The 26,875-nt window shown below is 31.3% G+C and overlaps 2 long non-coding RNA genes across 2 annotated transcripts; both read left to right on the forward strand.

Annotated features, from left to right (window-relative positions):
- The first annotated feature begins 8,093 nt into the window (after nucleotides 1-8,093).
- Nucleotides 8,094-9,380, forward strand: LOC128040599 (uncharacterized). Its single transcript, XR_008195390.1, has 3 exons — nucleotides 8,094-8,206; nucleotides 8,356-8,520; nucleotides 9,210-9,380. It is a non-coding gene; the product is annotated as an uncharacterized LOC128040599 (long non-coding RNA).
- A 13,153-nt stretch (nucleotides 9,381-22,533) lies between these two features.
- On the forward strand, nucleotides 22,534-23,791 carry LOC105779579 (uncharacterized). Its single transcript, XR_001129070.2, has 4 exons — nucleotides 22,534-22,742; nucleotides 22,948-23,188; nucleotides 23,322-23,368; nucleotides 23,451-23,791. It is a non-coding gene; the product is annotated as an uncharacterized LOC105779579 (long non-coding RNA).
- The last annotated feature ends 3,084 nt before the right edge of the window (nucleotides 23,792-26,875 follow it).

The raw sequence follows: 26,875 nt of genomic DNA on the forward strand, positions 1-26,875 counted from the left end.
AAATATTTGAAAAGAAAAAGGGCATACTTCACATTGATCGAGAAAGAGAATTGCGTTCCATAAGTTAGGACACAATGTCTTGAATTCCTGATGCGCGTACGAATGCCAAAATTTATTTATTTTGAAAGATATTTGATTATCTCGGGTTTAGGAAAGAGATCATGTCCCGTCAGTTAGAACACGATTTTTCGTTAATTTTAGAGAGCATTTAAAAATTTTGATTGAAATGATTCGCGTATTTAGATTTATCGAGAAAATCGAAACCCCGTAAGTTAGGGTACGACCATTTAAATATCAAAATACAAAAAACAAATTTTGATATATTGAGTAAAGTAAAACAAGATGTCGCAAAAAAATGCGAAAACAAATTACATTGCGAATATGCATACGAAACAATAATAAATACGATAGCGTAACGTAATACGAACGATAATGATTAAAAAAAGACGAATCAATAACATGCTAAATAACGAGTATATAAGAAGATAAGAATGAAACATTTAATATAATAATGAAAGCGTGAATAAACAAATAAATAAGTAAGTATAATTATAAAAATACAAAAGGGTATATGTATATGTATATGTATATGTATATAAAGTATGTATAATAAGGAATATACAAGCATGTGTATATGAAAATTGAAAATATGTATGTAAAGATATGTAGATAAAAAAGATATATATATATATATATAAATTAAAAAAATATATAAAGATATATATGTACAGCCCAATATTGCCCGGCCCCAACAAACTAAAACCCAAACCTTAATGGCCCAATTACAACATCCAAAGCCCAAACAGAACTAGGCCCAAATAACCAACAAACCCAATCAGCCCAAACCCTAAAAAAATCTAATCCCTCCTAACCCTAGCCTAGCCTTTTGCCGCCAGACCTAGCCTCTGCCGACGTCGCCCACTTGCACCGCTACTGTCACTTCGCCACCACCACAAGTACCTGCAAACAAGTCAAAAGTAGCAGCAATATTTGACAAAAAAGAAAAAATAGAATAGAGTTGGCTATAAAAGCCATCAAAGATCTGTAACAAAGGGGGGGAACCGATCTTTTTGTTTTGTAAAAGGGGGCCATTTTTTGTAAGAACACTTTTAAAAAAATATACAAAAACAGATTCAAAACCAAAAATAGATTCTCCAAAGGTGATTTCCGTTTCTTTGCATTTCTTTTCTTTTTTATTTTATTTTATTATTGTTTATTTTTTTTAGAAAAAAACAGTTTACATTTGCAAAAAAGGAAAAAAATAAAGAGAAAGAGCAAAAAATATATCTATACCTTTTATGAGTTTTTCGGCCACCGTGCACGGTGGCCGACGCGGTGGCGCTACGGCGGTGGCTCGCCGAAAGCCTAACCAGATTTAAGGCCTGAGAGAGAGAGAGAGAGAGCTTTCTCTCTGGTTTTTTTTTTAAAATGAAATGAAACTAAATTTTTTTTTATTTTTTTTATATTTATACTAGTATAAAACGGCGCCGTTTGGCCTTAGGGTTCAGAGACCAAAAACGGCGTCGTTTTGGTCTCTGACTCGCGCGGTGACCCGACCCTGGGGGAGGATCCGCGTGTTTTTGGCTCTTGGGTTATTTGCGTAATTGGTCCCTCCAATTTTGTGGCGCTTTCAAGGAAGTTTTTCGCATATTTGCAATTTTGGCCATGAATTTCTGCGTCTGTTTCGATTTGGTCCCTTGACCATGTGCGTGCGTTTCACTGGAACGACGTCGTTTGGTCAGCGAGGAATATTTCCATTTTAGTCCCTCCTCTTTCTGCGCCTGTCACAATTTAGTCTTTTTTATTTCGAATCTGCCCAGTATTTTTTATTTTACTTCGATTTAGTCCTCTTTTTTAGTACTTTTGCTATTTTGTTCGTTATTTTAATATTATGATAATTTCTATTATCATTATTATTATTATTATTACTATTAAATATTATTAGTTTTATTTTTCTTATACGTATTCGTTACTATTTTGTTTGTTAATTAGTTGCATATTATTTTTAGCTTTATCTCTCTCTCTATATATACATACACATATACATCATGCATTTACATGTCTTTATAGTAACTTATTTTATACACATACAAACATATATATAAATATTTTTATATTCCATAATTTATATACATATATATTTGCAGGCCTATATATATCTATACACATTTTAAAAAATACATGTACATAAAATATGCTTTCATACACCTTTATAATATATATACATATATATACTTACTTATGCTTCATACTTTCAAAATGTACATTTTGTTTATATTCTTTATATTTTATAATATATTTTATGCATAGGCATTTTATATATATATTTTATAATTCACATATGCATACATATTTTAATTTATATCTATACACATATATATCCCTTTATATTTTTAATTGCATTCACTTTTTATTTATTTCATTTTCATTATTATCTTGAATGAATGTTTTAATTTTATTCGCTTATATACGTTGTTATTTTGTATGTTGTAGATTTGATCTTTTATTTATCTTATATCGTGCTATTGCTCGTATCATTTTTATACTTTCGTATTCATTATGGTTCTGCCATGCATAACAACAATGTAATTTGTTTTCACATTCTTTACTACGACTTCGTATTTTATTTTACTCGATATAACCAATTCTGTTTTAAAAAAATAGCATTTCGTGTTTAGATTCGAGAAAATCATACCCCAATTTACTGGGTTTCAATTTTCACGATAAATCTAAATGCACGAATCTTTTCAAACTCAAATTTTAAATGATCTCGTGATTTAAAAAAATCGCGTCCTAATTTACTAGCCGTGATCTCATTTTTAAGTCCGAGATGGCTAAAATGTCTTTTAAATAAGTAAATTTTAGCATTTTTCATTCGCGTATCGGGAATTCGAGACATTGTGTCCTAACTTACTGGATATGATCCTTTTTCTCGATTAACATGAAATATGCCCATTTTCTAAAAAGATTTCAACATTTTAATACAAGGATCGTGTTTTAAATTCTTCAAAGTTCTCAATATTCGACATTAAGTAATCAACTAGGTACCAATTTTGGGCGTATCGAGGGTGCTAATCCTTCCTCGTGCGTAACCGACTCCCGAACCCGTTTTTCTGAATTTCGTGGACCAAACTTGTTGTTTTAATAAAATCAAACCGTTTATTAAAAACAACCACTTTTCGAGGTGATCCAATCACACCTCATAAAAAAAGGATTGGTGGCAACTCCCGTTTTCATTTTTCAAAATCCAAGTCGACCCCGTTTTTCATCAAAAAAAATAGTGTCAACAATATATATATATATGAAAAATTAGAAATGTATATAAATGTGTATTTGTATGTAAGTTATAAAATGATAAAAGAAATGTGTATATACGTAAAAATAAAATAAAAAATAAGAAGAATATACGTATATATTTAAAATAATGAAATATAAAATGTGCAAGTGTGTATATGTATATATGTGTATACATATAAAGTATAAATAATATATAAGTATGTATATATATATGAAATAAAAAATATAGACGTATATATATATACATATTATAAAAATGTATGATGGATATAGATATATGGATATATATGTATATATAACAAAACGTAGGTATATGTATACATATAATGAAATTTGGAATTAAAGGATATAAATAATAATAATAATAATAATAATAATAATAATAATAATAATAATAATAATAATAATAATAATAATGAATAGACAAGGATAAAAGAAAATACAAAAATGTCACAGATGGACTAATTAGAGATAAAAATAAAATTAAGGGGCCAAAATTGTAATAAAATAAATACGGAGGGGCCAAAATGGAAAAGTGTGAAAGAACGGAGGGCCGAATTGCTAATAAACCCGATCTCAAGCCACGCGTCCCTCCCCCAGGGGTCCAATGAAATGTAAAACCGTGACGAATTTGCGGTCCAAATAAAAAATAAAGAACAAAAAGGGCAAAAGAACTAAATTGAAACAGGCTAAGAATGCGGAAGGGCTTGGAGCGCAAATATCCCATCGAATAAAACGCACGGATCCTCCAGGTAAATGGGTCTGTATTGGGTCAGGAGCCCAAAACGACGTCGTTTTGGGGCTTTCCTTACCTTACCAAAACGGTGTCGTTTTATAATAGTATAAAAACTAAATTTTTTTAGAGAACCCTCATTTCTCCTCTTATTTTAGAAGAAACAAACAGAGAGAGATTCTCTCTCAGCCCTCCCCCTAAATCAGCCTAAGCCTCCGCCGTCGAACGGTCGTGCCGCCACTGTGGCCAACGACCGGCGACGAAAAAGATAGGCTTTTTAGCCCTCGTTCAATGACTCGAAGGCAAATCCTTCTCAACCCAAGAGAGAGAGACGAAAGAGGGGACTCCTCACCTCGTCCTTAAGGCCAACTTCGACGATGGAGAGAAGACCCCCGAGAACGTGGACGAGAGGTTTCGGGTAAGTTTTTTTGTTTTTTCGTAGATAAAACATAAATAAAGATAAATAAATACCCTAGACCTAAAATGCACAAATAAAAAACTTAAAAAAATTCAGATCTTTCTTTTTTTTGTATTAATTTTCGAAGAAACTACAAAGGTTTCATTTTCGGCTTTTATAGCCGAACTACATGCTGTTATCTTTTATTTTTTTTGTTTTTTTCGTTTGTATTTTTACTGTTTTGGCATTCGTCTCTGTTGTTTTTCTTTTTGTTTTCTTTGTTTGGGTGTTATGGGTACTTTACAGGTGTAGGGCGGTGGAGGAGACGTGACGCAGACGGGGTAGCCTACAGACGGCGTCGGCAAAGGGTCAGAAGGCTAGGGCAGGAGCGGCGGCTAGCATGGCAACTAGGGTTTTGTCTTTTGCTGAAAATTTTTTATGTTTGTGGGTTTTGGGCTACTAGGGTTAGGTTTGGGCTTAGGTATTTTATTTATTTGTAATTGGGTATTGGTTATTATTTTATTTATTTGCCTGGGCAAAATTGGACTGTACAATATGCCAACGCTTCTGATAAAATAAAGCCGAAAAGCCATCCTCACCTAGTACTTTTGTAGGCCCCATCTCAGAAGTGTCGATCAGATCTCCTCCTTTGTATATCTCACCGTGAGCCTTTGATTGTCCTCCTTGAAAACACAATGATCAATATCTAACAAAAGATGGTCATAACTTCCCCTATCACCAGCCGAAAATAAATTCTGAAAATAAGATCTAGCAATTACTTCCATTTCCTGTATGACTTTCGTTTCCCTTCCATCCTCATACTGTATTTTACGAATGAAATTTTTCCTCCATCACTAAGTCGCTTGACTATGAAAGAAAGTTGTGTTCCTATCCCTAAATTTCAACTAATTCACTCGAGCCCTTTGTTCCCAGTAATGTTCATCCTTTTCAATCTCAAAGTTAAGTTGAATCTTCAAATCAATAATTTCAGTCAAATTATTATCATCCTTTTCGGCTCCCATCAGCTCTGACAGTCTTGATGTTAAAAACTCTTTTCTCCTTTTTTCTATTTTGTCATATTGGAGTAGCCCATCTCTCCAAACATTTTCTTAAGCTTTCCAGTTTTTGCAACAAATCTCCTGTTGACATTTCCCAAATGTGTTTGACTTTGGCAGTGAACGATTCCTCTAATATCCACCAAGTTTCAAACTTAAACTTCTTAGCAGTCAGTGACAAGTGACAAGTGATAATAGATAAGTGGTAGCTTTAGCTAAACTTATCTGATCAGTGACAAGTGATAAGTGGTAGCTTCAGCAACACTTATCTGATCAGTGACAAGTGACAAGTGATAAGTGGTAGCTTTAGCTACACTTATCTGATCAGTGACAAGTGATAAATGTGATCCGTGTAAGATCATGGCAGGGCTATGGCTTCGGAAAGTGATAAGTGATCATACGCAAGACCATAGTTATACTATGGCAAAGTGGAAGTGAAGGACTCAATTTTTTGTAACCCTTCCCTAATTTGATTAATGATAGTAAGTGACAAATGGGCCCAAAAGAATTATAGTAAATGGATAAATGGTAGTGAGTTTATACAAGGGGACTCACCAATGATTGTGGTTGACAGGTGAACTTAGTAATTGTGTATAATGTTTTAGTGTATGAATGTTTGGTAAGATTTATGTTTTATGCCTATGAACTTACTAAGTTTCTATAAGTTTACTTGAGTGTATTCAATGTCTATTGTAGATTGACATGAAAATATATGGATAGTCAGATCAACACGAAGGATCACACTATCAAGATTATCTCCGGTAGCTTTTTTAAATTTCATTTTTTATTTATATGGCATGCATATGGTTTGATAATTATATAAATGCCAAAACTATATGCTAAATGGTATAATTATAATAGAAGTATGATTTGGTATCAAATTTATTGAAATGGATTGGTTGGTTTGGATTGATCTCGATTTTAAAATTTCAGGGAAGGTTGGATATCTATAAAGGGATCATATTGAGTTCATAAAAAAAATTGGGATTTTGCGAAAAGTTCCCTATGGTTTCGATTTAATCCCGGTTTGGTCCCCAAGTGTGTTTTGGGCTTTAGAGGTCCATCTAAATGATGTCATGATATGTTTCATTAAATGATTAGTAACTAACTCATAATAACGGAAAATTAATTCAGTAAACTCTGGTAATACCTCGTACCCAATCCTAGCGAAGAATACAGGTAGGGGGTGTTACAGGTTCCACACAATTAAATAAATTTTTAGCATAAAATTATATTTTAAATCTATGTAATAATTGTAAAATCTAATATAAAGTTTATCTCGTTTCACCCGAGGACGTAAAAATAGAAAGCGAAACCGAACCCATGAATGTAAAATGAAATATGTATAAAAGTAATAACACATGCATCTGCCATATTTTATTTATTTGATGGATATTTATAAAATTTTATAATAAATTTACAACAATTATCTCTCTATAACAACATATTGTTATAGGTGTATAACAATCACTTTTCTATAATGACAAAATTTAAGGCACAAATGGAGTTAAGACAAGATTAATTGTAATTAAACCATAAATTGTTAATTACAAAATCGAAAACAACTATCATAGTTTTAAAATTAATATATAGTTTAATATATTAAAATTTAATATTATTTGATATAATATATTATAGTTTGATATGATTTTATATAAGTAATATGTTTATTTTAATAATTGTTAACCTTTAAAATTATTTCTTCAAAAAAAATTTAAAATTAACCTACATATAAATATAATTTATTTAGCAATTTATATTATTATATCATATTTAAAATTATTTCTTAAAAACCCTTTAAAATTTGTTATTGTATATTTACTTAAAAACTATTTTCTCAAATAAATATAGAGCCTTTTTACATAAATAAAATCATAGAATTATTTTTAAAATATGTTTTTAAAACTTGTAATAAGAAGTTTAGAGGTGTTAGGGAAAAAATTAAAATGTTTTAAATAAAAAAATTTATAACTCTTTTGTAATAATTTTTATTTATATTCATTTTAGAATTATTAATATATTTTGGGCTTAATGATAAATTTGGTCACTAACGTTTACATGTTTTGTCAAAATGACCTTAATTGTATTTTTAATTTTTTTGGCCATTAACTTTTGATTTTTTTCAATCAACTTTTACTAACATATTTAATGAATAAATTCAAGGTTTCAATTTTTCATACTATTGTTTATTAAAAAAATTTACTGAGTTAATTTTTTTAGATATTATATATTTGGTGAAAGAAATATTAATTTAGATTTAGCTTGTCATTTTTCTTCATTTTATATAGTAAATTGTTATCTTAGTTGTTAAGTTTTAAATCTTAATCTTTTAATTGGTCCCAAAATTCCCGACACTGCTAATGAGCATAACACAATAAATTTCATGGGCTATTAGAACCTTCGAGTTTATAGTTTTGATCATTTTAATTTTATTTATGTAATGTATTTATTTTGATTTTATTTATTTAATTACATTTATTTGTAAAGGATTGGATACCATAACATATCTTATTTCATATTTTATCAAATTTTTTGTTATTAGCAAGTCTATATTTTAAAATTTTTAAGCTTAAAATTTGAAGAAATATTATTAAATAATTGGGATGAGATTCGGGATGATATGGTCCGCCTGATTCATTCGACCATAGCAAAGAGTAGTCTGTCTACTCTTGCTCGTACCTCTCTGCTCCATCTATCTCCTCTTCGCTCAACTTCTTTGACGAGGTTCAAAATCCCCCATTGGCTCCCTTATCCATCAAATTCTTTTCAGCTACGCGTTTTCTCGAACACTTCATGCTGCCCCCCCCCCCCCCCTCCTTTTTTTTGGCTTTTTTCTTCTCGTGGGTGTTTCAGTTTGTGTTGTTTGGTTGCAGGGATAATGCAACTGAAAGTGTTGCCATCGAGGGTGGTAATACTAACTTCTCGGTTAATACGAGGCAAGGCAAAATGGTGCCAATTCTCAAGGATTGTTCAATTCCTTCCGACAGTTGTGGATGCTTCTTGGACCTAATGGTTGTGGTAAATCTACCCCTTTAAAGGTACGTCCCCAAAATTTATTTTTTTACCCTATATCAGTATAAGCATTGATGATCTAAAAGCATTTAAAATAATGAATTACTATATAAAAAACGACAAGCTAAATGTAAATTAATAATTCTTTCACCAAATATATATTCATATAAATGTAATATAATTATTAATAAATTAATCCCTTAGTTGTAAAATGAATTATTAATGATAAAAACATTATAAAAATCATTATATTATACTTTAAATTATATCACAAGTTTTAAACTGCGACCTGTAAATGGAATTAGTAATATCTACACGTAATTAAAAAAACAAAACTAGATTAAGCTGTTGCTGCCCAAACGTTGCTTTAAATTTCCGACAAAAGGTAGATTTGTCTTTGTCCAAAGAGCCTAAAAGTTGCTGCCCAAATGTTGCTTTGGATTTCCGACAAAAGTTAGATTTGCCTTTGCCCAAAGAGACTTCCGCACATAACCATAATGAACTTCTCCGAATAGTTATTGCCTCGTTGTTGGAGTCCACACACTCTGATTTGTGTAGATTTTATTTTTCATGCTTGGGTTGGGTTGATGAGAGCCCTTGAATCTGCCTCAACATTCATCCATTCAAAAACTCATGGGTTCTAGATGAAATTTCAATGAGTTGTTACTGTTTAATAATATTAATTCATTTTTATTATAATTTTTTTTTTCAATAGCTGCAGATCACTCCTCGTCGGGCGGTTGGACAGTAGCTGTGGTCAGAAGAGTTCTATGGTGTTGAAGGGAATAAAGTTGGGTGCTTTTGCTGCGATTGGTTTTTTTTTATATATGTAAGACTTCGTGCTTGGTTCTATGATGCAATAAAAATGGTATTTTATTTTATTAAAGTGTTGATTATTGATGTAATTAAGTGAAAAGAGTGGAGGGAAGTGGACCAAGTCACGTGTGTCAATCTATTTGAAGCTTCTTTTTCCTTTGAAATTTGGGTGCTTAGTGTTAGGAGATTAGTAAGTAGCAACATCCAATTTGGGAAGAAGCCGATTAAGCGGTAAGCATGAGTGTATGGCTAGCCATTTTACAGGTTGGATGGTTGGCACTTGGCAATGGTATCCCACATCTTAACAAGATCTTTCACTCTCAATGAACCCAATTATATAATATACTAGAATTTGATATGATTTTATATAATTAATATATTTATGTTAATAATTGTTAACCTTTAATACATATAAATATAATTTATTTAACAATTTATATTATTATATCATATTTAATTAATTTTAACCTTAAGGATGTAAAAAGCTCTCAATTTAAAAAAAAAAAAACTAATTAAGTTTCCGTTTTTTTTTTACTCATTGAGTACTTAAACTTTCAAAATGTATCAAAAAGGCCCTTAAACTTTTTCAAAAAAAGCAATTGAGCTCTAGCATTTTTTTTTGCACTCAATTGAGTACTTGAATCGTCAAAATGCATTAAAAAAGCCCTTTGACCGTTGATTTTAATAGGTTAACTCTTTTAAAATCATATAACTGGAAACAATGTAAACTACCAAAATAGTCACTTTTGTTTATCTCATGTTATATTTTAGTCACTTATGTATGAAATGTTACATTTTAGTTACTTACGTTATTGTGTTGTAACATTCTAGTCTCTGAGCCATTAATTGTCGTTAACGGTGTTATGGTACAAAAAGTGACAAGTTAAATCATTATTTCAAATGAAAATTAGATTAAATTATATAATTATACCTATATTTTACATATTTAGTGTAGGTTTATTTTTTTAATGTGCTCTAAATAACATCATATATAAAAATAACATAATATAAAATAGTATAAACTTAAAAATGGGTCGGGTTGAGCTTGGGCTTGGGCCTTGGATGTTTAAGCACAAGCCCAATCCATATTTTAAATGGGCTTATTTTTGAAATTCGAGGAGTTGTGCTCCTAACTTACGGAGTATGACATCTTCTTAAAACCAAAGTAATTGAATGTCCTATTTAAAATAGTAAAAAAAAAAAAGATTTAGGTAATGATCAAACTAGAGGTGCTCATGGAGCCGCCCGGCCCGACGGCCCGCCAGAAATATGGGAGGGTTTGGGTAAAAATATAGGCCCGAAATATGGGCTTGGGCAAAAAAATGAAGCCCGTTTAGAAAACGGATCGGGCCTCGGGCACCACTTTTTTGCCCGAGCTCGGCCCGATATAATAAATATTTTTTTTTATTTTTTTATTTTTAAAAATATTTTAAAAATAAAAAAATATTTTTAAAATACTTTTTTATTTTTTATTTTAAAATATTTTTAAAATACTTTTTTAATTTTTTTAAATTTTTTTGGTGTTTATTTAAAAAATAGGCCGGGTCGGGCCCGGGCTTAGGAATTTTTCCCCGGGCCAGGCTTGGACAAAATTTTAGGCCAATATTTTGGGCCGGGCTGAGCCTGAGCCTAGGACACGGGCCAAAATTTTTTATGGGCCCGTCCCGATCCAACCCATGAGCACCTCTAGATCAAACGACGATTATTTTGGTGTTTGAGAATTAGAGAAATCATGTCCTAACTCACGGGACGTGATCTTCTTCTCGATTAATTCAGAATAAAGCCATTTCTATTTAATTTAATTTAGTTAAATAATATCTTAATACAAAGAGGGATCGTGTTTTAACTTCTCTTCAAATTTTCAATTCTCAACACCAAAACATCAAGTAATCAAATAGGTACCAATTTTGGGCGTCTCGAGCGTGTTAATCCTTCCTCGTGCATAACCGACTCCCGAACCCATTTTATGGATTTTCTAGATCGAAAAACATTGTTTTAGTAAACCAAACCTTTTATTAATAAATAATGATCAAATTACGAGGTGATTCGATCATATCTCATAAAAATGTTGGTGACAACTCCATTTTCATTTGTTTTAAAATAAAAATTCGATTTCAAAAAAGGTTTCGACATATAGTTTAATATATTATATTATAATATTATTTGATATAGTTTGATATAATTAAAAATTTCTAATTAATATTGTAATAGGCCAATTTTGGCCTGATTAAAAAATCAAATAAAAGCCAAATAATGACAAAATACCCAGCCCATTTACGCAGCCCAAATAGAGGTTAAATACATTTGGCCCAATGACCCAAAATTAGTAACCCCAGCACTAGCCCAAAATACAAAACAGAGCCAGAAAGAACCCTAGCAGCAGCCTTCTTCCTAGCTTTGGCGCCGCAGCAACCGTCTCCAAGCACGAACTCACAACAGCCCCGCATGTGGCGCATGTCGCCCTCGCACAGCCCACGTACTCTAATCCAGTACACCTGCAAACCACGAATAGCACAAATAGGACGATACATACAGTAAATTGTAAAAAAGATTTGGCTATAAAAAGCCAATCGATTTCTGTAATGGAGGACGAATGTTGCAAAAAATATTGAAATACAAAAACAAAGAATCAAAAAACAGTTTCGAAGGTGATTAGTTTTTTTTCTTTTCTTTTTACTGTTTTTTTATATTTTTTATTTCTTCTTCCTTGTTTCTTAAAACAAATAATCGAAAATGAAAAGAAAAGGGGCAACTCACCTGGTTTCGAGCGCCGTACGCGGTGTGGCGCGACGATGGCAGCATGAAGGTGCTAGGGTTGGAACCCTAGCAGAGATTTTCTCCCTCCCCTTCTCTGTTTTGGAAAAAAATGAAAGGAAATGTTTTTTTAAAGGAAGTTTTTAGCTTCAACACTATAGGCAAAACGACGTCGTATAAGCCAGGACCCAATAGCCTGTGTGACCCGACCCAAAAACTCGATAAAACCTGCGTTTTTATTTCAATGGGAAATTTTCACAATTTGTCCCCCTGTTTTACAGTGTGTTTGAATTAAATTTATTACTTTTTTAAAATTTTACTGCACATTTTATTTTTGTTTCAAATTGGTCCAATGTTGCGCAGCGTTTTAGGATGTTTGGGTAAATTTCTCTTTAGGTCCTCCTACTGTTGGGCGTGTTTTTATTTGGTCCCTTTTCATGTTTTCTATTTTTGAATTCAGCCTTTAAATTCCGGTTACTATTAATTTAACCCTTAATTTGTCATTTTAGGGTTTTTGTTTTACTGTTATATTGCATCATTAATATCGTATTGTTATTTTATTATCATTTATTATTATTATTATCATTAAGCCACTTTTATTATTGTTATTGTATTATATATCACTATTATTTTTTAGTATTATTAATTATTGTTATGTTTATTTATATTTTCACTTATTTTTCAAGCATATGTATATATCATTTTACTACATATTATCTTACTTTATAATTATTTAGTATAATTTTATTTCAAGGTGTTTTATATATTAATTATTTTAAAATTATTTTCATATAACATTAATTTTCTATTATTTATTAAATGAGTTTTATTAAACATTTTAAAAGAAACATATTTGTATATTTGTTTTTTAAAATGTTTGTATTTTATTAAAGCATGAAAATCATTTTATTTCGTAAATTGTTTTGAAATATTTGGTATTCATGATTCTTGGGAATTCAAAAATGTTGGGTCCTAACTTACTGGACATGACATTTTGTCATATCGAAATAAGAATTTCTAAAAGTGAATAAATAAATGCAATATTCGGTATTTGAAATTTTGAGAAATTGTGCCCTAACTTACTGTGTTTCGATTTTCTTCATTTGACTTAAATAACCGAATATCCTTCTTAGGTTTAAATGCATGAGTTTTAAAAATCAAAATACAAACTTAACTTTAAAGATTAAAAATGTTGCGCCCTAACTCACTGGGTGTGACATTTTAATTCTTTGAAATAAGAATGTTTTGTTATTTTTAATTCATTCAAGATAAAAAGTTTTCTTTTAAAATCTTTTCAAATTTTCGGCACCAAGATATTAAACAATCAATTTTGGGCACCAAGATATTTTTAATTCATTCAAGATAAAAAGTTTTCTTTTAAAATCTTTTCAAATTTTCGGCACCAAGATATTAAACAATCAATTTGGTACCAATTTTGGGCGTTACGAGGGTGCTAACCCCTTCCTCGTGCGTAACTGACTCTCAAACCTGTTTTCTCAAATTTCGTAGACCAAAATTGTTTTTAAAGTGAGCTGATCACACCTCAATCTAGGATCGGTGGCGACTCCAATTTTCATTTTTAAAAATCAACAACTAATTTTTGTTTTCAAAAAAATAGTTTCGACAAATATATTTACCTTAAAAATTTTTAACCTTTAAATTTATTTTTTTCAAAAAAAAAACCCCTTTAAAATTAACCTACATAATTTTTAATATAATTTATTTAGCAATTTATATTACCATATAAATATTTAATTAATTTTATGCATGTTAATATAAAATATATTAAAGAAAATTTAATATATCAAGTTATAATAAAAATATATTAAAACGTTTTATTATTTAAATTTAGCATAAGTTAAAGATGAAATCAGAATTAGGAACTAAATTTTATTAAATTGGTATTAATACTCAAATTAGATAATGAAAAATTAATATCATTACCTTTGAGTACTAAAATTTATAATTGTTGTTATATACAAGTACTAGATTGAACCAACAAATAACACATACACCAGATTAGAAAGTGTCAAACTCGGATATTGAATAATATATTAAGCAAAAAAAACCCTAACAATAATGTAACAAAAGTTGATATTGTAATGAAAATGAATTTAACAGAAAATTTTAACGGTATTAAAACTTCACATTAATATTTTAATCATAATAAAATATTTAAACTCACTAATAATATTATAAAAATAATAAAATAATTCTTTATATCACACACCATAAAAAAGTTGCATGTATTTATTTTCTAATGTTTTAATAAAGGCATTTAAGATGCTAAGCATAAAAACCAAATTTAAGAAAAAATGAATGGTTTCCCCGGGCAATTTATCAATAAAAGCCTTTTTTTTTTCAAAAATTATTAAAATGGGCCAATTATTTAATTATTACCGAAATGGTCTATTTTCCGCGAAATCGCGTCCACGTCAGCGCGAGTTGCTGACGTGGAAGCAAATTGCTCCCTCTAGGACGCGATTTGTTGACGTGGATGAACAGTTTATGTTTTTTAGCTTGAAAAACTTTGAAAGGCCATAACTTTTCGCTCGGTTGTCCGATTGAGACGATTTTTTTTTTGATTTCGAATAACTTTTTGAGATTTACGCGCTGAAAAACTGCCGAAGGCAATTTGCCGTAGTTTTCATCAAAAAAGATGCTTGCTCTTTTCCCTTAGTACCTTGATTCAAATCTTGTTGGTAACAATTTTGAATCTTTTTTGTACTTGTTGCATTTATTTTTTTAATCAATTAACTCTTCAATATTACATCAATATATTAATATAATATTACATCAATATATTCAAACATAACATCAAGTTTCAATTTTGTTGGTAACAATATTGAATCTTTTTTGTACTTGTTGTATTTATTTTTCGACGAAAACTGTGGCAAACCGCTTTCGGCGGTTTGTCAGCGCATAGATCTCGAAAATTTATTCGAAATCGAAAAAAAATCGTCTCAATCGGATAACCGAGCGAAAAGTTATGGCATTTCAAAGTTTTTCAAGCTAAAAAACATAAACTTTTCATCCACGTCAGCAAATCGCGTCCTAGAGGGAGCGATTTGCTTCCACATCAGCAACTCGCGTTGACGTGGACGCGAGTTCCTGGCGCGTACCCTGACATCGCGCTGACGTGGACGCGATTTCGCGGAAAATGGACCATTTCGATAAATAATTAAATAATTAGCCCATTTCGGTAATTTAAAAAAAAAAGCTTTTATTGGTAATTTGTCCTGGTTTCCCCTGCCCTTGTTTGTATTTCTTGTAGTATAAGAATTTAAGTATATAATCACAAATAATACACCCCTTTTTATTCTGAATAGAGAATATATGTTCAACGACAATAACAGTGACCCCATGGCACCATGAGAGAAGATTACAGTCAGTTATGTAGATACATCCAATTGAAGGAATATCCAGGATACACAGGCCACTCTTAAAATTTTAACTGCAACCGTACGGGCCAAATGAAGAGTTTGGGTTCATTGTTGTTTCCCTTTTATTCCCTCGTATAATTATGAAATTAGACCACTAAGTTAATTAGAAGGAAAAGAAATATGCTGTTTAATCTATACGGTGCTTAATGGTGCGTTCATAGGTAAGGCAATAAGTTGCTTGCATACGAATTCCCGCGCACCTATTACTGCCTTCTATAAATAATCATTATAAGTTGGCCTTTTTTTCTTCTTTTTTCTTTTTAGCCTTTTTCCTTTGGGAAGGGGGTTTAAGAAAGAATAGTTGATAATCGTTATTTTCTGAAATTATTGTCTCCTAAATGGGGTGCAGATAGAAAAAATAATGACCGATTATATAATAATGGATTATTTGTCGAACACAAATATTTCCACAAAATATTTTGTATGCTGTAAAATATCTGTAACAAGTACAAATGAGATTAAGAAGTTACCCTTCCTCTATATCAATTGCTTCAACTTCTACAATTTACAAAAACCAAAACTCGAAATTAATTAATTAAATTAAATTTTATTGTTATTCTTTTTAAAATAATTATATCTTTATATGAACATTCCATTACAAATTATATAAAAATGAAAACTTGAAAGATATGGAAAAGAAGATCAAGAAGAAAATACTGAAATTGTCTATGTGTCGCACAACGCTCAAACTTTATAAGACTATAAGTTCGTTTATGTATGCATTATATAGCGTACAAATATAATTTTATTATTTTAATAATTTATATGTTTATAATTTTTAAAAGATTAAATTTAATTTTTATATTTTTAAGAGGATCAAAATATAATTTTACTATTACTAATTTAAAATAATAATAAAAAACAAAGAAAAAGTTTCTTAAGTGTAAAGTGCCCTATCAGACCCCTAGTTTTGCCCATGGTAGGCAATGGAGTGAGAGATATTGCAAGCACCATTGTCCAGTTTTGTGAACTCTTACATAAATGAAAACAGAATCTCATTCTTTTTCCATGGTTGGGCTGAGCGAACGACTCCTTTTCAATAGTTGGGCGTAGCGACTCCATTTTCTTTGTAAACTTTTACATAAAAGAAGACAAAATCTCTTTCTCTCTCTTCTTCTTCTTCTTTTTTTCTGCGAATAAAAAGATATTATTATACTAAATTACATAGAAAAAAAATGATAGATACATATAATTCCTTCCTTTATCTGCTCATGGAAAAGTCTCAAACAGTCATAAATATACATATAATTCCTTCCTTTATCTGCTCCAAGAAATTCTAATGCTTGTCATGGAAAAGTCTCAAACAGTCGTTAATTCTTTTTTGCAAAAGCTTTGAAATTCTGGAATTCACATAACCATTAAATTCCATAATTAAATGTTTTATTATGAATTTGAAACATCATAAATTTATTAAATTGATTAATTTAATTTAGTAATTCATATTGATTAAATTCCAAGACTCGGCCTGTTTTCTAAACGAGGCTTAAATCTATTCATTTGTTATCGTTTTCATCTATAATATCAAAATAAAATAAAGTATCAAAGTCATAAAGAATATAAATTAATAAATTAATAAAAATATTTTATCAAAGCTGGAATCAAGTTTTCAAGTAACAGCCCGATTTTGGACCTAGTCAGAACAGTGGTTTCAAGACCACAGATCCAATGAATAAAATTTTATTTTTATTATATTTTTATGGTCTATAAATTCACGGGATGATTTCATGAAAATTTCGTTCAAAAATTTCGACGTTTGGGCACTCAATTTAGCCAAAAGGACTAAATTGTAAAAAGTACAAAAGTTGAGTTCTACATGTTATAAGTTTCCAATTGTTATGAAATTTTAAATTGGTGGTCCTTAACTGGTAATTAGACCATTGGTTACAAAAATGGACATGAGATAAGTGAAATAGGAAATTTTTAAGTTAGGGGCATTTTGGTAATTTGGTAATTAAAATGTATTAAAAATATAAAATAAGCCAAAAATCATCATCTTCAGCCTCATGGCCGAAATTAGCAAGGGGGAAACCATGGTTAGGGTTTTCAAGCTTCTAAGCTCGATTGTAAGTCCGTTCTAACCCCGTTTTTAATGTTCTTTACGTTTTTTGAGTGCTGATAACTTGATTTAGCTTATTCTAGCAATAATTTAACCTAGGGTTTATATTTGGAAAAATAACCATAGGTGAAATGTGTTTATTTTGATGTTTTATGGTAGAATACGAAGCTAGAAATTATGTTAAACAACTTTTGCTAAGCGATTTTAAGTGAAAACGAGTTAAACGACAAAATCGGTAAAAATACCTAATGTTCAATAGTAAGTGTTAGAGTGGGAAATTAATGTTGCCATAGAAGGGAAAAATGCTCAGCATGTCATAAAACATAATAATAAGAGATGAAGTTTAATTTCCGAGTTTTGGGGCAAAAGTGTAAATATGTAAAAGTTTAGGGGCAAAATCATAATTTTTCTAAAGTTTGAGTCAATGACTGTTTTGATGAATGTGAGTGTTAAATAAGTTAAATATGTTATTATAAGTTGAGAAAGACTAGAATTTGACATTGATTAGTGAAAAGAAAAGTGAAATTTTTTTGTTGTAAAATGTTGTAAAATAAGGTTCTCGATTGAACACTCGGAATAGACCGAGATTCATTAGATGAAAAAGGGGTTGCTAAGTGCAAATTCCCCGAATCACTGATGAAAAAGGAGTTGCTAAGTGCAGATTCCCAGAATCACTAATGAAAAAGGGGTTGCTAAGTGCAGATTCCCCGAAACTCTGATAAAAAGGGGTTGCTAAGTGCAGATTCTCTGAATTATTGATTCTAAAGGTGGTTGCTAAGTGCTGATTCCACCGAGTAACGGTTAATATTCCAAAGTGTTCATCGGGGAAATTGGACAAGTGAAAGAACATGTGGAAATGGATAAGATTACGTGATGAATCTTGGGTACGATATTTAATAAACCCTTGAGTAAGATGAAAAGAAGTAATAAAACTATTAAAGAGTAAATTTAGGAATAAAACAGCTTTAAACAACAACAGTTGTGTAATTTTGAAAAATCACCAAAAATGGTGGAAATTGAATTAGAGAGTGAATATTAATGAGTCTATTTTTACATAAAAGAAATAGAGCAAGCAAAAGAGTTATATGTTTTGAGATATTTGAATTTTAATGAGACAGGGTGGGATTGATTTTGGAATCCCCTGTTTTGATTTTGGAAAATCATTAAAAATTGTAAAAAATAATTATGAGTTATAATTTATATTCTTAGAATCCTTAATAAGTCTATTTTCAAGAGAAACAAACTGAACACCATTTGAATTACGTACAATGAGATAATTCATTTTTATCAAGAGTGGTCGAATCTGTCCGATCAGCATAACAGGTAAAATTTAAAGAATAAATTGTACTATTTGGCTAAACTAAAAATTCTGAAAATTTTATGGTAAGAAGATATGTGAGTCTAGTTTCAGGGAAAATTAACGGTTCTTAATTAGGATTTCTGTAGCTCCAGATAAAAATAATTTACTGATCCCGACTCGGATAAATGACTTTGAATATACATATGAGTGAATAATAAAACTATAGAAAATGTTATTTCTAAGAGTGTTAAGTACACTAAGGATGTGAAATGGAGAGGAGGAGGAGGAAAATTATATATATATATATATATATATATATATATATATGAATGATTTGTGTATAATTGGTTATATGATCGATTATAATCGATAAACGTGGAAATAGAAATGATGCTTACATTTATATATTGTTGTTCATGGTTTAAGCTCATATGGGAAAATAAAGTTTCATAGTATTTATGTATGGTATATTTGGTATATGATTTGGTATGAAGTAAGGCCATGAATGGTATATGGAGTAACTCATGTTGGTAAGTTATGTGTAAATAATAGCAATATTTTCATATAAATTGTGAACTTTATTCGATATGTTATTGTTTTGTGTGATATCCGTAGGAAATGGATGGAAAGGAAATGAAATACTAAATTCACACTTGAAGAGTAAAATGATGAAAAGAGGATGATGAGTTGATTCGATGTTGCTATTTAAGCTTAAGTGATGTTTGCATTGCAATACTAAGAATTTTATAAATGTGTTAATGAATGGTAAAATCGATAAACATTGAGTTAAATGGTGAATACATATTAGTATTGAACTTAATGATATTGAATTGTACGTGAATTAAATGGAAGTTTCTAGTGATATGTTTTGAATTAAAAGAATTATTGTGGTATTGAAATGTATATTGGATTGCGAATTGATTTGAATTGTGAACATAAGAAATTGTGAATTAAATGAAATGGAAATGAAGCATTGAATTATATGAGTAAGTATCGGGTCTCGTAAGCTATATTTGTTATAATTATAGTATTTTGAGTTATAACGTGAAGATTTATAAAATCATATTAATAATTTGGAAAACCTTAATTTGAATGAAATTTTGTAACTCGATTTAATATGTATGCAAATGTATGTGTTCTAGTAATGTGTCTCGTATCCTATTCCGGCGTCGAATACGAGTAAGGAGTGTTACATTTCACTTCTTTCAGATCTTACTAATCTCTTAACACTAACCACCCAAGTTTGAAATAGATTGAAAATATTAGATTCACATCCCCTCCACTGGCTATGTGACATAGTTTTTACTCAATTACCTTCTTTATTAAGACAATAATCAATAATTTAATAATGATAAACAAAATCAAGGAGTACAACATAATTAAAACCAAAAACACCCAAATCATATTTAAAGCCAACTAAATCAAATAGCACCATAGAATGTAGCTCAAAGTCTTACTAAAACCCAGTTACTGTTCACCAAAATAAAATAAAAAATAAAAATCAATATAGAAGCAGCCAGCATAATCTCACAACTTTATTCTAAACGCCATCAAACTCTCCCGACCGGAGCTACCGTACCACCGGCCCGACGGCGAGAAATCTGCAAATAAATACAGTATATTATAAATATTGTGGTCATCATGATTTAACCATCTTAAAATATATTTGATTAAACAGCAACAACTATTGCCTCCCTCAGGCTGCTCCATTATCCCATATCTCATCAAAGTAAAAAAAAAAAAAAAATGCTAAACATGTTTGAGAAATTCGTTTGTTTTATAAAAATAAAAATAAAAATTCCAAGATTATATGCTTTATACAAAAGCTAGAAAGGGAAGAGAAATGAACGTTTTACCATGATACCTAGGGAAGTTCTACATCAACCTCGTCTTCCCCAGAGATGCTAGCAAGATGATTCGAAGCGGTAGTGGCACGTCTTCGTCGTTTGATGCAAACTAGCACGAGCTTGAGCAGAAAATAGCAGAGATGCCGGTAAGCTGGACCAGTGTCATGATTTTCGTGTCACCCTTCATGTCAATGTCCCCAGAGAAACCCAAGGAAAATGTTGACGATGAAGAGTTGTCAGAAAATTTCATTGTTTTTCAGAGATTATTAGGCTAAGAAGAAGTATGTGAAGCAAAGATGGATTGACAAGGCTTTTATAGTATGAAAGGGTAATGAGCTCAGTGGAAATTACACAGTTGGAAAAGTTATGCGTGGCTTATTAGCTTACGTAATTGGAAAAAGGTATGACGCGGCTTATGAGCTTAGTAGCAGCTTTATGAAATTAGATATTCCTCTCTTGTGGGCCACGCCCAACTGAAAGGAATGTGTACATTGCTAACTGAAAGGAATGTGTCTGATTTGGTTTATTGATTGGGTATCAAAATTTATAATTGTTGCTATGTGACCATCAAATAACATATGCACTAGATTAGAAAGTGTCAAACTATACTGAATAATATATTATTAACAATAATGCAACAAAAAATTAATATTGTAACAGAAAATTTTAACGATATTAAAACTTTACATTAATATTTTAATCATAATAAAATATTTAAACTTACTAATAATATTGTAAAAAAATAATAAAATAATTTTTTATATCACACACCATAAAAAAGTTTTATGTATTTATTTTCTAATGTTTTAATAAAGGCTTTTAAGATGCTAAGCATAAAAATTCCGTTGTCGTAAATCGAGTTTTTGCTTCTGAGCTTAGTAGTAGTTTGGTTACTGTTCAATAAATTACATAAAAACCAAAGCGTAAATAAAAAGTCCTCTCTCACTGTTGGCCACTGCAAACTTTTGCTTGGCAAACTTTTTGACCGTTACTGAAAATAATTTTTGATAGATGCGAAGTTATGGTAGATTGATCGCGACCGCTGATATGTCTTTTCTTGTCTCATTAACCGTTGTCTCAAAAAAAAGAGAACTAACAGGCCATATTTTCCAAGTTAAAAAAGAATCAACAGGCGATATTTATTTTAAACATTATTCAAATTAAGTAAAAATACATTTAACAAATTTCGATTTAAAATTTTTTATGCTTAGCATCTTAAAAACATTTATTAAAATACTAGAAATATCATGTTTAGAAAATAATGGATTATTTGTAAAATTTTGTATTTGATTATGATTAAAATATTGATGTAAAATTTTATGGGATGGTTATAACAAGAGTTGATTGCAATTAAATCTTTAGAAAAATTGGACCAACAAATAACACATGCATCATATTAGAAAAATTGTCAAACCCGAATACTAAATAATATATTAAGCCTAAAACATACTCACTTGACAATGATATAAAAAATGATATTGAAATAGATATGAATTTAATAAAGAATTTTAACGCTATTAAAATTCAGATCAATATTTTAATCATAATCAAATACAAAATTTTACAAATAATCCATTATTTTCAAAACATGAATTTTTTAATGCTAAGCATAAAAATTTCTAAATCAAAATTATTTTGAGTAAATCGACGGGATATGCCAAAACAATATGAAATTGGTTCCAGACATCACTGGACTTAATCCTAAAAAGAAATAATCAAAGCTAAATGCAAAGTGCAGGCCTAATCAATGTAATAACAGAGAAAGGCCCAAAAAAACCAACAAAAACAAAAAGACAAAATAATAAAAAGGAAACCTAATCCCTAGTCCAGTCAACACCAACAGCTAGACTCCACAAATCTGTTGCCTCTTCACTTCCCTGTCCCAGCAGTTCAATCGATAGCAATTTCCAAAAACTTTCCTTCTCTAATATCTTTTCCTTTGTAGTTCTCCCATGAAACTGCCTCAATCTGGGTGTATCGGCCATCTTTCTTCCGGTGTGCGACGGATGTAATCCAGTACTGCTCCCACCAAGTACTTTTCTTCACCCTTTTTAACGCTTCATGCGCAAGATTATGGGCACATTCATTTTTCGATCTATGAACAAACTGGAAATCAATTTCTTGAAAATGGACCTTTTTGCTTTGAATATCTCTAATGAGCTCCCCAATAATTGATTTATCTGGAGCCGTAGTTTGACATTTCTTAATAACCGTTCTTGAATCCCCCACAATTGCAGTTGAATTAAACCCCATTGAGATTCCTAATTGAATGGCTTATAAACCTACATGTGCTTCTGCCGCAAACGAAGATGAGATTGTGCTATGTATGACTGTCTTCGAGGCTAAAATCTCATCGATCAAGCCCCGAACCACCAGTCCCAAGTCGATTTAGAAGATCGTCTGTCAAAGGCTACATCAAAATAAATTGTCACCCTCGTGTTTCCCTCGGATTGTCTCTGCCTTCTATCAGCTCTTAAGGTAAGCGGCTTCTCCTCTAGCCCATCTAACTCTGACATATAACTATGGAATCGTTTCGCCAAATCCCTTCCTGTCATGATTTTTCCCTCATGTATCAACTGATTTCTTGAACTCTAGATTAACCATAATGCAGAGCAAAAGAGTCGACATTGTTTACTAGTACCCATGCTGAATACCCAAGTAAGCCACTCCTAAAAACTTTGAATCGTATTATTAATAATCCAATAAAGTTTTAAGTTCTGCCATACCTCTATTATTGTAGGGCAGTGTCGAAAAATATGATTGCTATCCTCTTCCGAACTACGACACCGAGGACAAGAAACATTCACTGCCACTCTTTTGTTTCTGAGATTAATTAGAGTAAGAATGTAGTTCCAGGAGATTTGCCATATTGTGATTGTAATTTTTGAAGGAATATGTTAATTCCATATTTTTATGTAGAAATCTTTAATCTCGGCCTGTATTTACTAGGACCCAAATTAGCTTATTGTAATAGTTTATAGGCGCTTCTGACTAAGAATTTGTCAGAAGGTTCTCCTTTCCAAACTTGGAAATCATTATGTACTGCTTTTGCCAAAGGAATCTGCAGAATTTTCTGTGCAATGTTTGCTTAAAAGGTATTAACGATTAAGTCAACCTTCCAATTTTTATTTGTGACATCAATTAGATCCAAAACTAACTTGAGTTCTTCATTGTTAGAAATGTTGCTTATTCTATCTGTATCGACTCCCGGTATACACCGATCATCCCAAACAAATATTTGATCCCCCCTACTGACCCTCTAGCATAATCTACTTTTCGGAAGACCCTTTGCTACCCAAGCTCTCTTCCAAGTAAGCGAAAGTAAATTCCCTAACTGTGCACTAATAAAATTCGAATTCGGGTAGTATCTGGCTTTCAGAACTCTATCTAACAAAGAATTTGGAAAGTTAACGAGACGTCAGCCTTGCTTGCCTAATAACACAATATTAAATTGACCAAGATTTTGAAACCTCAAACCACCGTTCTCTTTTAAAGTGCGAAGACCCCTCCAAACACACCAGTGAATACCCCTCTTATCCCGACCCTTCTGTCACCAAAAATTCGCAATAATAGTCTCTAGGTTAGCACATAAGGATTTGGGTAATAAAAAGCAAACTATTGTATAGGTTGGTATAGATTGAAGAATAGCTTTTATGAACACTTCTTTTCCACATTAAGAGAGATGCCTAACATTCCAATTATAAATTCGTTGCTTAAATCTATCCTTTAAATTTGGGAAAGACTTTTTTTCTTTCTACCCACCATTTTGGGCAAGCCAAGGTAACGTTTTGGGTCATTTGAATTGCGCACACCAAGTATACTAGCAACTATTATTATTTCTTCCTCATGCGGATTAGTACTAAAAAAGACAATTGATTTGTCATAATTAACACACTGACCTAAACAATTTCCATGCTAAATCAAAATTCTCTTTAACAAATGAGCTCTTCTTCTTGTTGCCTCCCCAAACAAAATATAGTCATCTGCAAATAGCAAATGCAAGACTTGTGGACCACTGCTACTGCCCTTAACTCCTCTTAATAATCATTCCTTCATTGCAAGTCGCATAAGACAAGATAAACCCTCTCTATATATTAAAAATAAAAATAGGCTCAAAGGATCACCCTCTCTTAGTCCTCTAGTTGGACGAAAGTTTTCTCTAACATGACCATTAAAGACCACTAAATAAGAAACTATGGATACACATTTCATGAAAGATTCAGTCCAGCCTGGATCAAAACATATTCGCTCCATCATTTCCTTCACAAAGCTCTACTCAACCTTATCATATGCTTTACTCATGTCAAGTTTCACCGCTATAAACCCCTTTTCCCCTATTTTTCCTCTGTTTTAAAGTATGTAATATTTCGTAAGCTAACAAAACATTGTCTGAAATTAACCTTCCCAGTACAAAAGCACTTTGTGCAACATCAATGTACTTTTCTAACACTTCTCTAAACCGGTTCACTATAACCTTTGCCATCAGTTTATAAAGTACGTTGCATAAACTAATGGGCTGAAAATGAGTGATATTAGAAGGATTGGCAATTTTAAGAATTAACACAATACGAGTAGTATTAATCGAACTAACATCCTTACCTCCAAAATTTGTAGGCAAAAGGATGTGACACCTTCCCCAATGATATGCCAACACTTCTGATAAAATAAAGCCAGAAAATCGTCCTCACTTGGTGCTTTTATAGGCCCCATCTCAGAAAGCACAAATTAAATCTCCTTCTTTGTATATTTCGTTGTGAGCCTTTGATTGTCCTCCTTGAAAACACAACAATCAATACCTGACAAAAGATGGTCATAACTTCCCCTATCACTAGCTGAAAATAAATTCTAAAAATAAGATCTAGCAATTACTTCCATTTCCCGTATGGCATCCGTTTCCCTTCCATCCTCATACTGTATTTTACGAATGGAATTTTTCCTCCGTCGCTGAGTCGTTTGACTATGAAAGAAAGATGTGTTACTGTCCCTAAGTTTCAGCCAATTCACTCGAACCCTTTGTTCCCAGTAACATTCATCCATTTCAATCTCAAAGTTAAGTTGAATCTTCATATCAATAATTTCAGTCAGATTATTATCATCTTTTTCGGCTCCAATCAGCTTTGACAGTCTTGATGTTAAAAACTCCTTTCTCTTTTTTTTTGTCGTATTCGAGCAGCCCATCTCTCTAAACCTTTTCTTAAGCTTTCCAGTTTTTGCAACAAATCCCATGTTTTTCCTAAATGTGTTTGACTTTGGCAGTGAATGATTCTTCTAATACCCACCAAGCTTTAAACTTAAACTTTTTATCAGTTAACCAGTTGTCTTCCCTTTTCGTAGTAATTAAAAGTGGGCAATGATCGAAAAAAGAGTGCACAAAATGTTGAATTGATGCTTCAGGAAACATAAACATCCATTTTTCAGTAGCCACTCTTCTATCCAAACGCTCTTGGATATTCGTTTCTGGCAAATTGCCTATTTCCCATGTAAACCAATTACCATAATAACCCATATCCATCATATGGCAATCCTCCAACACGTTTTAAAATACTTTTATTCTTATTTTATCTCGAGGTACCCCTCCTTTTTTTCTTAAACCATACATAATTTCATTAAAATCTCCACAGAAAAACCAAGGGATCCCCTCATTACTACAAAGACTTTCAAAAGAGCCTACGATTCATCTCTATCCTGTGCATAAGGGGTGCTTTAGAAACCTGTATATTTCTATTTATTCCCGTATTCAGAGTCTTAAATTATCACATCAATGTGCCTTTTTTGAAATTTCGAAGTGTAATAGTAACATCACCTCACTATGCCAAACACAACCCTCCTCTAAAACTATTAGAGTCAACATCAATGCTATTAACAAAACCACAACTTTGTCGAACTCTTTCCATCTGAGTATTGCTAATATTTGTCTCCATAAAGAAGACCATCTGGGGATTATATATCTTCAGTGAATACCGAAGTCATCGCATTGTCCATAGATTCCCTAAACCACAGGCATTCCAACTTAAGATTTTTATTACGCCCGATTGGCTTGTCTTTTGGCAGCCACCGATGATAAAAGATTACTTTCCAACATTCTCCTATTCCTTACCTTCGAAATATTGATTTCTTCCCTAGCTATCGACTCCTCAATCTCCCCCTTAGGCCTATTTTTCCCCT

This window comes from Gossypium raimondii, chromosome 4, assembly GCF_025698545.1.
Source record: "Gossypium raimondii isolate GPD5lz chromosome 4, ASM2569854v1, whole genome shotgun sequence".
NCBI classification, from domain to species: domain Eukaryota; kingdom Viridiplantae; phylum Streptophyta; class Magnoliopsida; order Malvales; family Malvaceae; genus Gossypium; species Gossypium raimondii.